A 15458-nucleotide genomic window follows, 5' to 3' on the forward strand; every position below is an offset into this window, starting at 1 on the left:
GGTTCCGCTCCTACCTTTCTGGCAGATCCCAGATGGTGTTGCTTGGAGACTGTTGCTCTTCAAAAGCTGAGCTTTTATATGGGGTCCCTCAGGGTTCCATACTGTCTCCAATGCTTTCTAATATCTACATGAAACCGTTGGGAGAGATCATCCAGAGATTTGGTGCTGGGTGTTATCAGTATGCTGATGACACCCAAATCTATTTCTCCATGTCAACATCATCAGGAGAAGGCATATCCTCCCTGAATGCCTGCTTGGAAGCAGTAATGGGATGGATGAGAGATAACAAACTGAGACTGAATCCAGACAAGACGGAGTTACTTATTGTGCGGGGTCGTCACCAGAGAAGCGATACTGATCTACCTGTTCTAGATGGGGTCACACTTCCTCAGAAGGAAAAGGTTCACAGTTTGGGAGTGCTTCTGGATCCACACCTTTCCCTGGTTCCCCAGGTTGAGGCAGTGGCCAGAAGCGCTTTCTATCAGCTTCGGTTGATACCCCAGCTGCGTCCGTTTCTTGAGGTTCATGATCTCAAAACAGTACTACACTTGTTGGTAGCCTCAGACTTGATTACTGCAATGCGCTCTATGTGGGGCTGCCTTTGTATGTATTCCGGAAACTGCAATTAGTACAAAATGCGGCAGCCAGGTTGGTCTCTGGGTCATCTCAAAAAGACCATATTACTCCTATATTACAGGAGTTGCACTGGCTGCCAATAAGTTTCCGGGCAAAATACAAAGTGCTGGTTATAACCTATAAAGCCCTAAACAGCTTAGGCCCACGGTATTTAAGAGAGCATCTTCTGCATGATCCCCATTATCCACTGCGTACATCAGGGGAGGCTCATCTGTGGCTACCTTCATGTGTTCTGGTGGCCACCCAGGGACGGGCCTTCTCTGTTATCGCCCCGAGACTTTGGAATGCGCTTCCCGTGGGAATAAGAGTCTCCCCATCTCTAGCAGCTTTTTAAAAGTCTCTAAAAACTTATCTTTTCACCCAGGCCTTTTAGCTTTTTAACGTCATAATTTTTTAACTTCTGGATTATTTATTGATTTGTTTTAAGCTGTTTTTAATATTTAATTGATTTTAATGTTTTGTTTTTACTTGTTGTACACCGCCCTGAGACCTTGGGTTAGGGCGGTATAAAAATGCATTAAATAAATAAATATTAAGCTTTTCAGGCTAGCTGTATCCTATATTTTTCTCTCTAAGTTCATTTGACTTCCTTTGTCTATCGATTTAGCTTTCTGTGTCTGCGCCTCCCTTCTCCCCCTTTCTCTGAGATTGTGCGAGGGTGGGAAGGGAGCTGCCTTAGGTTTTTCGTTCTTATATACCTAAATTGCCATATTTGAGATTGTAATGAATTGGCTCACACAGAACACATTTTAGTAGGCTCTCTCTCAGAGGAACCTCACTTGGGTCAGAAAATCAGCTTTACCAAGGCTGCTGCTTCACAGTCGCTTTCTCCTCCGATGCAGCTCATTCCCGCCAAACTGACTGCTCCTTCCTTGGAGGCTGATCCAACTCCAAGGATCAGGATTGGCCTAAAAGGTCCAAGCACCTCAGGGTGCAAGAGGATGTTTTTAAAAAGAAAAGGAAGAGGTCCCAACTCTCTGTGAACCTCAGCAAGCGTCTGCTCAATAAAGATGTCTGCCACAAAACCAAGCCACGGCACGAAGGGGAGGAGAAGAATAAAGGAAAGGATAACCAGCACCTGGTGGGTGATCTCCTGGCATCCATGCTGGCAAGAGGAGTTGAGGGAGAATCGGCTGGTCCGCACAGTTCCCCCGCACTTCCCCCAAATCTGCCAGAGCTTCCGCCGAATCCACAGCCTACTGTGCAGGAGGATGAGGCGCCGTCACCTCCGATGTCACCCTAGCCGCTGGGTGCACAAACTCCCATGAGTAATGGGGCACTGCTAATTCCCTCCGACGTGACTGGGTGGTTGAAGGAGTTTTTTAGGCAGGAATGTTTGCCCCTAGCTAATGCTACTAATGTAACTTGCCCTCCATTACTGCCTGTAATTGTTGTTCCCGTACAACCTGCCGAGCCTGCAATTCGTCTCCAGGGGGACAAGCATCCCAGGGCTCCCTTGTCCTCGTCTTCGCCAATTCAAGCCCCAGGAGGCAGACTATCCCTATATCTGGGCATGGCAAGTTCGCTCCTAGGAGGTTGGGGCGCAAACACCATAGGAAACCCCGTGGTTCCTCTTCATCAGGGTCCCACCTAAGCGCCCTATAAGGCAGCCGGTGACCGTTCTTCTGCCTCAGCCTCTTAATGTTCCCTTGCCGGTTTTACCAGCTCTACCTGTTGGGCAGCCCCCCTCCCATCTATTCCTTTGATTCCCACACCTATTCCTGCTATGCCTCTCCCACCCCTCCATCTCATCCCTCTGAGACCGGCTCCTGATTTGCAGTCTTCACAAGTTTCACCTGAACCTCTGCTACCTAACGAGTCTGACAAGGAGCAGGAGGAGAAATTGTATGGTGAGGAGATTGAGCAGCAGTCATCCATTTCTGCATGCCTTTTTTCTACTGCCAGCTTTGAGGTCTTGCTTGCTAAAGCAAAATGGGCTATTAATGATGTAGCGCCTGCAAAGGTGCCACAGAATGTCCCAGACTTAGATCAGAATGTTTTTCCATCATCTGCTGCTGCTGTGATTCCATTCCCAGCACTGCTTCGTAAGGTTACGATGGCAGAATGGCAGCAGCCTGCCTCTTCTAGACCTGTGGGCAGCTTCCCTAGGAAGCATTATACACTCAGTCAAAAGGTCTCCTCATTACTGGCTGTGCCCCGTATTGACCCCCCAGTGGCACAAATGGTGTCTGGATCTATCCTGAGGGACAAGATCTGTTGAAGTTTCCTGAAGACAGGAAATGTGATATCTTATTGAAAAAAGTACATGAAGCTTCAGCGACAGTAATAAAGGCAGCCTCCATGGATTCAATTTTTACTCGGGCTACTATTCTGTGGGCTAAAGAGCTTGTCAACTTGTCTCACCTGAGAATATAAGGCTCAGTCAAGGCATAAATAAAATGGCTAAGGCGGCTGCATTTATAGCAGACTCAAACCTGGATTACATTCAGCAAGCATCCCGGGTTATTTTATTTATTTACTTTATATAACATATTTTTATACCGCCCAAAACTTACATCTCTGGGCGGTTTACAACAAGATAAAAACAACATTAAAATATTAGTTTAAAACAAAAACAAGAGATTTAAAACACAATTTAAAATATTTTTTAAAAATATATATTCTAAAAACATTAAAACAATTAAAACAATATCAGTTAAAAGCCTGGGTGAACAGATGTGTCTTTAAAGACTTTTTTAAAATTGTCAGAGATGGGGAGGCTCTTATTTCACTAGGGAGCGCATTCCAAAGCCTCGGGGCAGCAACGGAGAAGGCCGTTATGGCTTTGGGGTTCGCGGTAAGGTGGTCCCTTTGGCTCAAGTCTTGGCAAGTGGACGCTAAGTTCAAGTTGGCCCTTACATCTTCACCCTTTGCTGGTACCAATCTATTTGGACCAGCTTTAGATTCAGTCCTAGTTGAGACTAAGGACAAGAAGGCTATGCCTTCGACTAGAAGGGATTTTCGGAAGTCATTTCACCCTTATCAGTCATCCGTTCATTCCCATAGACAGTTCCATGGAAACTCTTTATCAGGTCAGTCCAGAGACTTCCGAAGCAACAATTTCAGAGGATTTGGGTGCTCTCAGTGGAGGCAGCGCTATAGGCACCCTGCAAGAGCACAAGGGTCTAGAGCCTTCTACACTGACACCCAGTTTCCCAAATAACAATGACAGTTCGGGGGGGGGGGAAACAGGCTCCTGGAGTCTGTCCTCACTTGGACGTACACCACCCAGGATCACTGGGTGTTGGACATAATTTCAAACGGCTACTCCTTGGATCTTGTTTCTTCTCCACCAGATCACTTCCAGATTTCACCAAAGTCAAACAAAGCAGAGAAACATCTGAGAAAGATGCAAGCCATTCATCATCTGGAACAGATTCTAGCAATAGAACAGGTTCCCTCGACAGAATAATGTTGCAGCATTTATTCGCTAATGTTCGTGGTACCCAAAAAGGATGGGTCTTGGAGGGCTGTGTTTTACCTCAAGTGCCTAAATTAGGTTCATAGGGAAAAGGAAATTCAGGATGGAGTTGTTGAGGATAATCAAGGAGGCTATTCGCCCAGGGGATTACTTGGCCTCGGTGGACTTGGCAGAAGCATACCTTCACGTTCCAATCAATCAGTTCTACAGGAGATTCCTGCAATTTGCCTACAATGGCCTTTACTACCAGTATAGGGTGCTTCCATTTGGCCTGCCCTCCACACCTCAGACCTTTACCAAGATCATGGTCACAGTCTACGCCTGCAGCGGGTGAACATTTACCCCTATTTGGACGACCTTCTGATCAGAGCTTCATCTCGAACCCAGGCCCAGGAGGCGGTGAACCTCACAGTACAGTGTCTGGAGAATCACAGGTTCATGATCAATGTAGACAAGAGTCACCCGATTCCATCGCAGGTCCTTCAACACCTAGGGGCGGTGTTGGATACAGATCGTGGTCTGAGCTATCTGCCAGAGGAGAGAAAAGTGAAAACTGTGGATCTCATTTGTCCTCTCCTACAGTCACCATCGGCGGATCTGATGCTCTTGGCACAGGTTCTAGTGTCTATGGTGGCCTGCATGGAATGCACACCTTGAGCAAGGTAGCATTCCCACCCCTTGCAGTGGCTCCTGCTACCATATCAGGATCGTATCATGGCCGGAATCCACCAAGTTCCACTACCCCAGAAGGTCAGGTCCTCGTTACGGTGGTGGCTGTCTCTGACTATCAGCAGAGGCCTACCTCTCATAGAGCCTCTCAGGTTGTAAATAACCATTGTTAGTAACTTACAGCTGGGTATACTTGGGTGGAGTCAGCTCCTAGGGATTCAAGAAATAGATCTTCCTCTGCTGTTTGGGGCTACTAAATTAGTAAGTGTTTCTATTCCAGTGGGAGGTTTAACTCGTTTTTTCTGGCTGTTTTTTCTTCTGTTGTCTTGGCCTTGTTACTCTTCATAGTGCCACTCTTCACTTCAGTCCCGGAACTGGGATAGGACACCCTCCGGCGGAAGGAAGCTAGCCTGATCAAAAGTCCAGTCCTGTCTCTCGAGCAAGCATGCTGTACAACCCATCAATGAGAAGCTCCATACACAGAGAAAAAGAAGCCTTCATGGAAAGACCAATGTTCCTTTCACTCAAAAACATAGCAGCAGCCAGAGCAATACTTTAAAGATCGGTATTATATGGTCCTTTTGGGTTGTCCCAGAGACCAACCTGACCACTTCATTCTGTACCAGTTGTCGTTTCCGGACTACATACCCTACATAGAGTACATTACAGTAGTCAAGCCTGGAGGTTACCAGCATATGCACCACTGTTTTAAGGTCATATACTTACAGAAAGGGTATAGCTGACATATGAGCCAAACCTAATAAGCGCTCCTGGCCATGGCCTCAAACAAAGAGATTGTTATCCAAAACTTTCTCAGAGAGAGAGTTTTGGATCCAAGAGCACTCCCAAGCTACATTCCTGATCTTTCAGAGAAAGTGTGACCCCATCTAGAATAGGCAGATCTAAACCATCTATCAGATCTTGACACACACACCTCACACCCATCAGTATCTCCATCTTATTTGAATTTAACTTCAGTTTGTTTTCCCTCATTCAGCCCATTACTGCCTCAAGATGGTCCGCCCGAGAAGGTTATTGAATCCAATAGGATTCCAAGAAGCCTTTGAGGGATTTAGTGTTGGCTCTGCTGGTGATCCTGTTGATGCTCTGGTGGAGAATTGGAACAGCAGACTCACCAGGGCAGTAGACATGATTGCTCCTAAGTGTCCTCTCCGACCCACTTCAAAACTGGCCTCTTGGTATACGGAAGAACTACAGGGGCTCAAGCAGCGAGGTAGACGACTGGAGCAGAAGTGGAGAAAAACCCGGCTTGAATCCAACAGATTTCAACATAGAGCTCATTTGAAGACCTATGCTCAGGCGATATGTGCAGCAAAGAAGCTATTCTTTTCTGCCTGTATTGCATCCACAAGTTCACGTCCGACGGAGTTGTCCAGGGTTGTGAGAGGACTAGTATGTGCCCCTCCTCCCTTGAAGCAGAATCTGGAACCATTGATTACCCGCTGTGATGTGTTTAATGAATTTTTTTGTGGGAAAAATATCTCATATTTGGGCCGACTTAGACTCAGTCTTCACAATTACTTCAGTGTCTGATGTAGAGGTGTCCAGCGACTCCTCTTGTGTGGTTAGGTTGGATCAGTTCCAGTTTGTGACTCCTGAGGATGTGGACAAGCTGATTGGAACGGTGCGGCCTACCACCTGTTCTCTTGACCCTTGCCCGACATGGCCTATACTATCGGGCAGGGCAGTTGTTGTAGAAGGCCTGATAGAGATTATAAATGTTTATCTGATGAGGTAAGATGCCTCCTTGTCTTAAGGAGGCAATTACTAGACCACTTCTGAAGCCTACCTTGGATCCCTCAGAGTTGAGTAACTACAGTCCTGTCTCCAACCTTCTGTGGCTGGGCAAGGTAAGTGAGAGAGGGTGGTGGCCTCCCAGCTCCAGACAGTCTTGGAGGAAACTAATTACCTAGACCCATTTCAAATTGGCTTCCGGGCTGCCTATGGGGTGGAGACTGTCTTGGTCAGCCTGATGGATGATCTCCAACTGGGAATTGACAGAGGAAGTGTGACTCTGTTGGTCCTTTTGGACTTCTCAGCGGCTTTCGATACTATTGATCATAGTATCCTTCTGGAGCGTCTGAGGGGGTTGGGAGTGAGAGGCACTGCTTTGCAGTAGTTCCGCTCCTACCTCTTGGGCAGCTTCCAGATGGTGTCCCTTGGAGACTACTGTTCTTCAAAATCTGAACTTTTGTATGGTGTCCTTCAGGACTCCGTATTGTCTCTGATGTTGTTTAACATCTACATGAAACTTCTGGGAGAGATCATCAGGTTTGGTGCAGGGTGTTATCAGTATGCTGATGACACCCAAAACTATTTTTCCATGTCAGCATCATGGGGAGAGGGCATAAGCTCCCTAAATGCCTGTCTGGAGTCAGTAATGGGCTGGATGAAGGATAATAAACTGAGGCTGAATCCAGATAAGACGGAGGTACTCATTGTGCAGGGTCAAAACTCAGGAGACAATTTTGATCTGCTGGTTCTGGATGGGGTCACACTTCACCAGAAGGAACAGGTACGCAGTCTGGGGGTGCTTCTGGATCCAAGTCGCTCCCTGGTGTCCCAGGTTGAGGCAGTGGCCAGATGTGCCTTCTTTCAGCTTCGGCTGATATGCCAGCTGCGTCCATTTCTTGAGATAGATGACCTCAAAGCAGTAGTATATCTCCTGGTAACCTCCAGACAGGATTACTGCAATGTGCTCTATGTGGGGCTGCTCTTGTACGTAGTCTGGAAACTACAGTTGGTCCAGAATGCAGCAGCCAGGCTGGTCTCCGGGTCATCTAGGAGAGACCATATTACTCCTGTACTGAAGGAGTTACACTGACTGTCAATATGTTTCCGGGCAAAATACTGTCAAGGTCTGGCCAAATGCCAGGGAAGTTCACGGCTTGGCTGAACGCAGTTGACTGAATGACGTACGTTGTTTTTCAGCAAGGAGTAGACGGCTGGTGACAGGATTTATAGTGGAAGCCGACAGCTCCCAGCTGGCAATAATTCACGGCTTATCAGCCTTCAGCAAGAGGCGTTTGCTTCTTCTAATAGATTCTAATTGCGTCCTGAGTTTAGTGCGCCTGCGTTGTTCTGGTGTCAGTGTTTCATTGCATAGTTGTTCTTCCGACTGGTCCCTCACGCCTTCTGCTGACTCAGGTTGCCGTGCCTGCTCTAAATCATTAGTTGGATCTACCACAGCCGTTTCATGAACGATGACAGCCGGGCTCTGCCCCTCAGACACTCCTCAATCAGCAGGAAAGTTGATAGCTTCCCCTTCCTCCTCGCTGTCGGAGCTCGAGGGCGTGACAAATACAAGGTGTTAGTTATAACCTATAGAGCCCTAAACAGCTGAGGCCCTGGATATTTAAGAGAACGTCTTCTTCGTTATGAACCCTGCCGCCCATTGAGATCATCAGGAGAGGTCCGTCTCCTTTTGCCACTGGCTCATCTGGTGGCTACTCAGGGACGGGCCTTCTCCGTTGCTGCCCCGAGGCTTTGGAATGCGCTCCCTAGTGAAATAAGAGCCTCCCCATCTCTGACAATTTTTAAAAAGTTTTTAAAGACGCATCTGTTCACCCAGGCTTTTAAAGGATACTGTTTTGATTGTTTTTAATGTTGTTTTAGAATATTGTTTTAAACATTTTAAATTGTTGTGTTTTAAATTTCTTGTTTTTGTTTTTAACTAATGTTTTAATATTGGTTTTTATCTTGTTGTAAACTGCCCAGAGATGTAGGTTTTGGGCAGTATAAAAATATATTAGTTAGTTAATTTAATTAATTCATTCATTAAACAAACAAACAAACAAACCGCAGCAAAGCAGTGCCACCTATTCCCAAATCCCCCAAGCCACAGAAAGTTCCAAAAGAACCAACACAGTCACATCCCCTCTGTCCATTCCTTGGTAGAGATCACCCATCAGGCTGACCAAGACTGTTTCCACCCCACAGCCTGCTCTAAAGCCAGTCTGAAATGGATCTAGATTATCAGTATCATCCAAAACTTCCTGGAGTTGATCAGCTACCACACTTAATTATCTTGCCCACCCAAGGGAGGTTGGAGACTGGCCTATAATTATCTATCACCGAGGGCTCTAGGGCAGGCTTCTTAAGCAAAGGCCTCACAATTGCCTCCTTCAAATATGGAGGCATCCTGCCCTCCCTCAGTGAGACATTAATGACGTTAACTAGGCCATTTCTAACAACCTCCCTGCTAGATGTTATCAGCCACATTGGGCAAGGATCCAAAGGACAAGCGGTAGGCCAAACACTTCCAAGGAGTTTGTTCACATTCTCAGAAGTCACAAATTGAAACTGATCCATTCTGATTGAACCAGAGGAGATATTGGACACCTCTGCAGTTGGCCCTGCCATAACCGTAGAGTCCAAGTCAGCTCGAATGCAAGAGATTATCTTCACAAAAGTTGTTAAAAGCACCACAGTGTGATAATGAAAAATCCAGTTCTATATTCAGAGAAGAGGGAACCTGAGTCAATCCCCCAACAACTCTGAACAACTCTGCTGGACGTGAACTCACGGACACAATACATGAAGAATAGAATCGATTCTTCACTGCACGTATTTTCACAGAATAAGCCTTCAAATGGCCTTTGTGCATTGTCTTATCGGACTCAGGTCAAGTCTTCCTCCACTTACACTCTAGTCTTCTCCCTTGCTACTTCAGCTCCCATAGCTGTTCAGTATACCATGAAGCTAGTTTCAAAGCATTTCAAACTGGCTTTCGTGTGGGCTATGGGGTTGAGACTGCCTTGGTCGGCCTGATGGATGATCTCCAATTGGCTATCGACAGAGAGAGTGTGACTCTGCTGATCCTTTTCGATCTCTCTGCAGTTTTTGATACCACAGACCATGGTATCCTTCTGGACCGCCTGAGGGAGGTGGGATTGGGTGGCACTGTTTTGCAGTGGTTCTACTCCTACTTCTCTGGCAAATTCCAGATGGTGTTGCTTGGAGACTGTTGTTCTGCTAAGCTGGAGCGGAAGTGTGGAGTTCCACAAGGCTCCATACTGTCTCCAATGCTTTTTAACATCTACATGAAACCACGGGGAGATCATCAGGAGGTTTGCTGCTGGGTATTATCAATATGCTGATGACACCCACATTTACTTCTCCATGCCTAACTCATCAAGAAATAGCATATCTTCCCTAAATGCCTGCCTGGAGGTGGTAATGGGCTAGATGAGGGATAGCCAAACTGACATTGAATCCAATTAAGACGGAGGTACTGACTGTGAGCGGCCGGGACCCGAGAGATGGTTTAGATATGCCTGCTCTGGATGGGGTTACACTCTCCCCAAAAGAGCAGGTATGCATCTTGGGAGTGTTCCTAGACCCAAAGATCTCCCTGATTTCTCAGGTTGAGGCAGTGGCCAGGAGCGCCTTTTATCAATTTCAGCTGATACATCAGCTACGTCCGTTTCTAGAGGCGAATGACCTTAAAACAGTTGTGCATATGCTGGTAACCTACAGGCTTGACTACTGTAATGCACTCTACGTGGGGCTGCCTTTGTATGCAGTCCAGAAATTACATTTGGTACAGAATGTGGCAGCCAGATTGGTCTCTGGGACAACACGAAGGGACCACATAACACCAGTTCTGAAAGAACTTCATTGGCTGCCGATATGTTTCCGGGTGAAATACAAAGTGCTGGTTCTTCTTACCAATAAAGCCCTTAATGGCTTATGTCCAGGCTATCTTAGAGAGTGCCTCTTTTGTCATAAACCCTGCCACCTGTTATGTTTTTCTAGAGAGGTCTGGTTACGGATGCCACTGGCCTGTTTGGTGGCTACTCATGACCGGGCTTTCTCTGTGGCTGCCCAGGGCTTTGGATATGCTCCCTACTAAAATAAGAGCATCTCCTCCTCTGTTTTCAGGAAGAACTTCAAGACTCTCCTGTTCTCGCAGGCTTTTAATTAGAATTTTTAATAAGTTAAAAACATTCTTTTAATAATTATTTTATTCTATTTTTTTAGTGTCATGTATTTTAATCTGTGACATTTAAATATTTTAAATTTTTTACACCATCTAGAGATGTACATATCAGGCAGTATAGAAATATGATAGACAGACAAGACAATTGAAGTCACCCAACACCAAAAGCCCGGGCACCTCTATCAGCTCAGTTAGGGATTCCAGGGCAACAAGGTGCTCGGTATAACACTACATAACAACCGAAGTGGATGCCAAATTTATATTAAACACAAATGGAGAGTACATTTTACCAAAATTGAGTTGTATCATGTAATAATTTCAGTCAGTCAAAATTTTCTCTGCTTAATATTCATATTGTGCTGTACAAGAACATCTATAATTAGCCTCAAATTTACAATTGTAAATCATTAGCCTGTATGATTGCAAGTAGTAGTGCTTAGCAATAACTTGACATTTGAAATACATACTAGTGAGGCTAAGTAATTAATGCAATTATTTGATATCTTCTATACATACAAATTAACACCATCAAGGCAAGATGAGACTTCCATCAGAAAAATGAACTTGACAGAAATTCAAGATGTTCTTATGAGTCACTGCAGTCATTTGCACTAGTTTCAGGCCACGCACAAAGATAATTATGTAATTTCATAACCAGTGTTTATTCCATGTCAGCAATGGGTATTTTTTGACATTAATATAAGTGTTTTCTGGTAACGAAAGCCAAAACATTCATTTAAGACATTTTTATTAGAACATAATGCATTCTCACTTAGCCTTCTATATTCCTTCATAAAGAATATAAACACTAGTAAAAGCTTAGGTAGACCACTTGGAAGAGAAATAAATTACAGTGACTTTCCCAAGTTTTTCTTTATGTTAACTTCTAGCAAAAATTGTGCTCTCAGTTTCACTATACATTGATTATGCATCATTGTGCAAATATCTTTTCAGGCCTGAAAATAATCACAAGCCATCATAAAGGTTAAGTGTGCCGTTGAGTCAGTGTCAACTCCTGGGAACTACAGAGCCTGGTGGTTGTCTTTGGTAGAATACAGGAGTGGTTTACCATTGCTACCTTCCGTGCAGTATGAGATGATGCCTTTCAGCATCTTCCTATATCACTGCTGCCCTATGTAGGTGATTTCCCATATTCTGGGAAACACACCAGCAGGGATTCGAACCGGCAACCTCTGGCTTGCTAGTCAAGCCATTTCCCCGCTGTGCCATTAGGTGGTCTACAAGCCATCTTACCTCAAGGTTAAGTTCTATTATTGTATTTTGCTGTATCAAACTGAAGACCTATACAATATAGGCAAAAGACAAAATGCCTAATAGATTAGACAATAGCTTATGAAATTAAGTGAAAAATCTCATTTCCCATATAAGCTCTGATGAAAGAAAAATAGAAGTCGCACATTCTTACATTCAGTATTAATACCTATCCTGTTCGAATTTAGAGAATTATTTTGCTGCCCTAGGGATACTGCTACATGCCTGCATATTTCACAGACAAAACAAGTTCTTAATTAGGCCTTCCAAGATTCTGCCAATTCCACAAGAAATATGTTGGGCATCACAGGGTTTGTTTCAATTACTGAAAGTGTGAACAAACAGACACTGATCTTTTTTATGTTTGTAAGTTTATACTAATAGAACCTGGCATCAGGTTTTTATTATTAAAAACTACATTGATATTGTGTTTTGTACTTTCATCTATCTATCATATTTATATACCACCTGAAACATACCTCTCTAGGTGGTGTACACAATCCAAATTACAATATAGAAACACAACATAAAACACTTCCACAGAATAAAAACAATTCACACATAAAATAATTTCACAGGATAAGAACAGTTAAACAAGTTAAAATTAATATGAATTAAAAGCTTGAGAAAAGAGGAGTGTCTTAAGGGTCTTTTTAAAAGCAATCAGAGATGGAAAAGCTCTTGTTTGATAGGGAGTTCATTCCAATAGTCCTGGGGCAGCCACAGAGAAGGCCCGGCCCCGAATCGCCACCAGATGAGCCAGTGGCAACTGTAACCAGACCTCCCCAGATGATCTTAATAGGAAGTAGGGTTCATGACAAAGAAGGCTGTCTCTTAAGTACCCTGGACCCAAGCCATTCAGGGCTTTACAGGTAATGACCAGCACTTTATATTTCGCTTGGGAGACATATTGGTAGCCAGGGCAATTCTTTACAAATCAATGCATTACAGTAGTCAAGCCTGGAGGTCACCAGCAGAGGTACTACTGTTTTGAGGTACTACTGTTTACCTTTAGATATGAGCGTGGCTGACATATCAGCCGAAGTTGATAAAAAGTGCTCCTGGCCACTGCCTGAGCCCGAGTACCAGAGGAAGTTTTGGATCCAGGAGCACTCCCAAGCTACATACCTGATCTTTCAGAGCAAGTATAACCCAATTGAGAACAGGCAGATCTAAAACAACACTTTGAACCTATACAGCAGTACCTCATTACATGCTGATCCAGCATCCATAGGTTTGTGAATCCGCAGTCGGGAAACCAACATCTGACCTTGGCATATACGTGGGTATAAAAATGGGGGGGGGGGGGTTTAAGTCCATGTATCCACGGGCTGGAGGTAGGGCCGGAAATGATCTGGGAGGTCATTTCTGGCCATTTTGAGCATGGAAGCCTTTCTGATAAAACAAACCCTTTCCACCCCATGAAAAATAATTGAATAATGGTAAAAATGGGACTTCTGGGGGGCATTGCTGGAGGCCCGTGGAGCACAGTATTGTGTTTTTTGCCTGTTTTTCACCATTTTATGAAAGATTTTTGGGCCTCCAGGAACCTAACCCCTGTGATCATATTGACTTCAATGCCCCGGTATTCGCGATTTCGTTATCCATAGTAATTGTGGGAAATTGACCCCCGCAAATACCAAGGGGTATGTGTGTGTATAGGTTCGAAGTACAAAATACACTAACAATGTAGTTTATACATATAAAGAGATAGAACAAGTATTTATATAAACTGTAAGTCTGTGTGATGTCATTTGAATACAATCAAATACCAACCCCCAAATGGCAGAAGGAATGTCAAGACAAAGTCTCACTGAAGATACAGAAGATCCCCACTGAAAGGCTGTCCTAAAAAACCAAACAAACAAATTCTGGCATCTGGATTTAACCTTGCTTGTGAGTACACAAGTGTTCTAAACAGATGTGTCAGGATCTGTCTTGTTAATGAACAGCCTTTTACTCTTTTCAGGCGACTGAAGAACAGGAGGATCACCATTCTAGCCTCCATCTGCTGTTCATGTACCATGTAGAAATGCTAATTTTATATAAATAGTGAACTACCTATGACAAGCAGACAACTAGCTTAAATGATAGATTTTAATAATGTTCATTCACTAATCTTCCCCAAGAGTAATATTAGCTTTCAGTAAACCTTGGTGCTCTATAAACTTCACTCTCGTAGCATATACAAACAACTCACTTTGCAGATAAATCACTGGCTATGAATGCCAAAGGGAAAGCTGAAACAGGAGGTTAATCACACAACTAAGTTATTATACCAGTAGATGAAAATCAGTTCAACACTAAAAATCAGATATAAGGCTAGAAGCTTATTGTAACACGTATCTGTCCTACTAAAAAGGGCTGCAGGGTCTACACCACAGATAAAACATGCAAGAACCTGTTTTCTCAAGCATGAAGTACAATTACAACAGCTCCCCTCCCCCAAACATGCAGGCAGATAAAAGCTCTCCCCTCCAGCTTTGAAAAAGAATGGCAAAACCCAAAGGTCACAGAAAAGCATGCACTATGGCAAATCTAGAAGTAGGATGTGCTCAAGTACTTGCAACAATGTGTTTCGAACCAGATCATAATATTGTTTGGAATAAGAATCCCAAACCACTAATATTAAGATTAAGAGAAACTGTGTCAAAAGTCAAGTATTTCAGATTGCCAGCATTCAGCAATATAGCTAATGACAGAGGACAATTAGCCCAATGGTAGAGAAAGCCAAGCACTTTGCAACTACCAAGATGACTACCATATCTAATGTTGTGCAGAGCAACAGACCTCATTTGAACAACACACAAACCCAATCAAACCTGCAAAGCCTCCCAACCTTCTCCAACCTAAAGCAATTCTTGTAAAGTGAGAGCATTGGAGTAATGACACTGGAGCGGAAGGTGGATCCTGGAATAAACAGGAAGGGTCAGGTCTGCTCAGGGAAAGGATTTAGCAGATGTATCTTTATGGGGGTGGGGGGAGAAGAGACAATGGGATGGTCGGGGGGGGGCAGAAATGGGAGACAGCTGTATGGAGAAGGAGAAATTAATATGAGACAGCAAGGCCAAGAATTGGATAGGCAGAGATGAGTGTTCCAGGAAGTGCAGAAGTAGAATGGCAGAGGTAGGGTGATGTGTGTGCCCTAAAGGGTAGGAGATATAACAGAAAGATAGCTTTATCTTGAGACAGAGGGAGGGAGGGACAGAGGAAGGAAGACGACAATCCAGCGTTAGGAAAGCTAGTTGTGTCTTTATGGGGAGAAAGCCAGCAGGAGTGGGGGAAAGAGCAGAAAACCCGTAATTTGTCAGAAAAGGGCGGTGAAAAGCAGCAACTGCCCAGAGTGAGTGCTCATGGGCGACAAGTGGGGCGGGGGGGGGGAGAGAGAAGAAGAGTGATGAGGAGATAAAAAGAGCCACCTTGTAATGGAGACCAGGAAAGCACCCAAGATGGGGTAGGGGTGGCTGGAGGGAGCAGGTGCGCCTGGGTGGAGCAGGG

The 15458-nt window shown here is 44.5% G+C and overlaps 1 protein-coding gene across 7 annotated transcripts in view; it reads right to left on the reverse strand.

The window, feature by feature from the left end:
* MAGI3 (membrane associated guanylate kinase, WW and PDZ domain containing 3) overlaps window positions 1–15458 on the reverse strand; it is a 340723-nt gene that overhangs the window by 324587 nt on the left and 678 nt on the right. The window lies entirely within an intron of this gene.

Source organism: Hemicordylus capensis, chromosome 4 (genome assembly GCF_027244095.1).
Source record: "Hemicordylus capensis ecotype Gifberg chromosome 4, rHemCap1.1.pri, whole genome shotgun sequence".
Lineage (NCBI taxonomy): Eukaryota > Metazoa > Chordata > Lepidosauria > Squamata > Cordylidae > Hemicordylus > Hemicordylus capensis.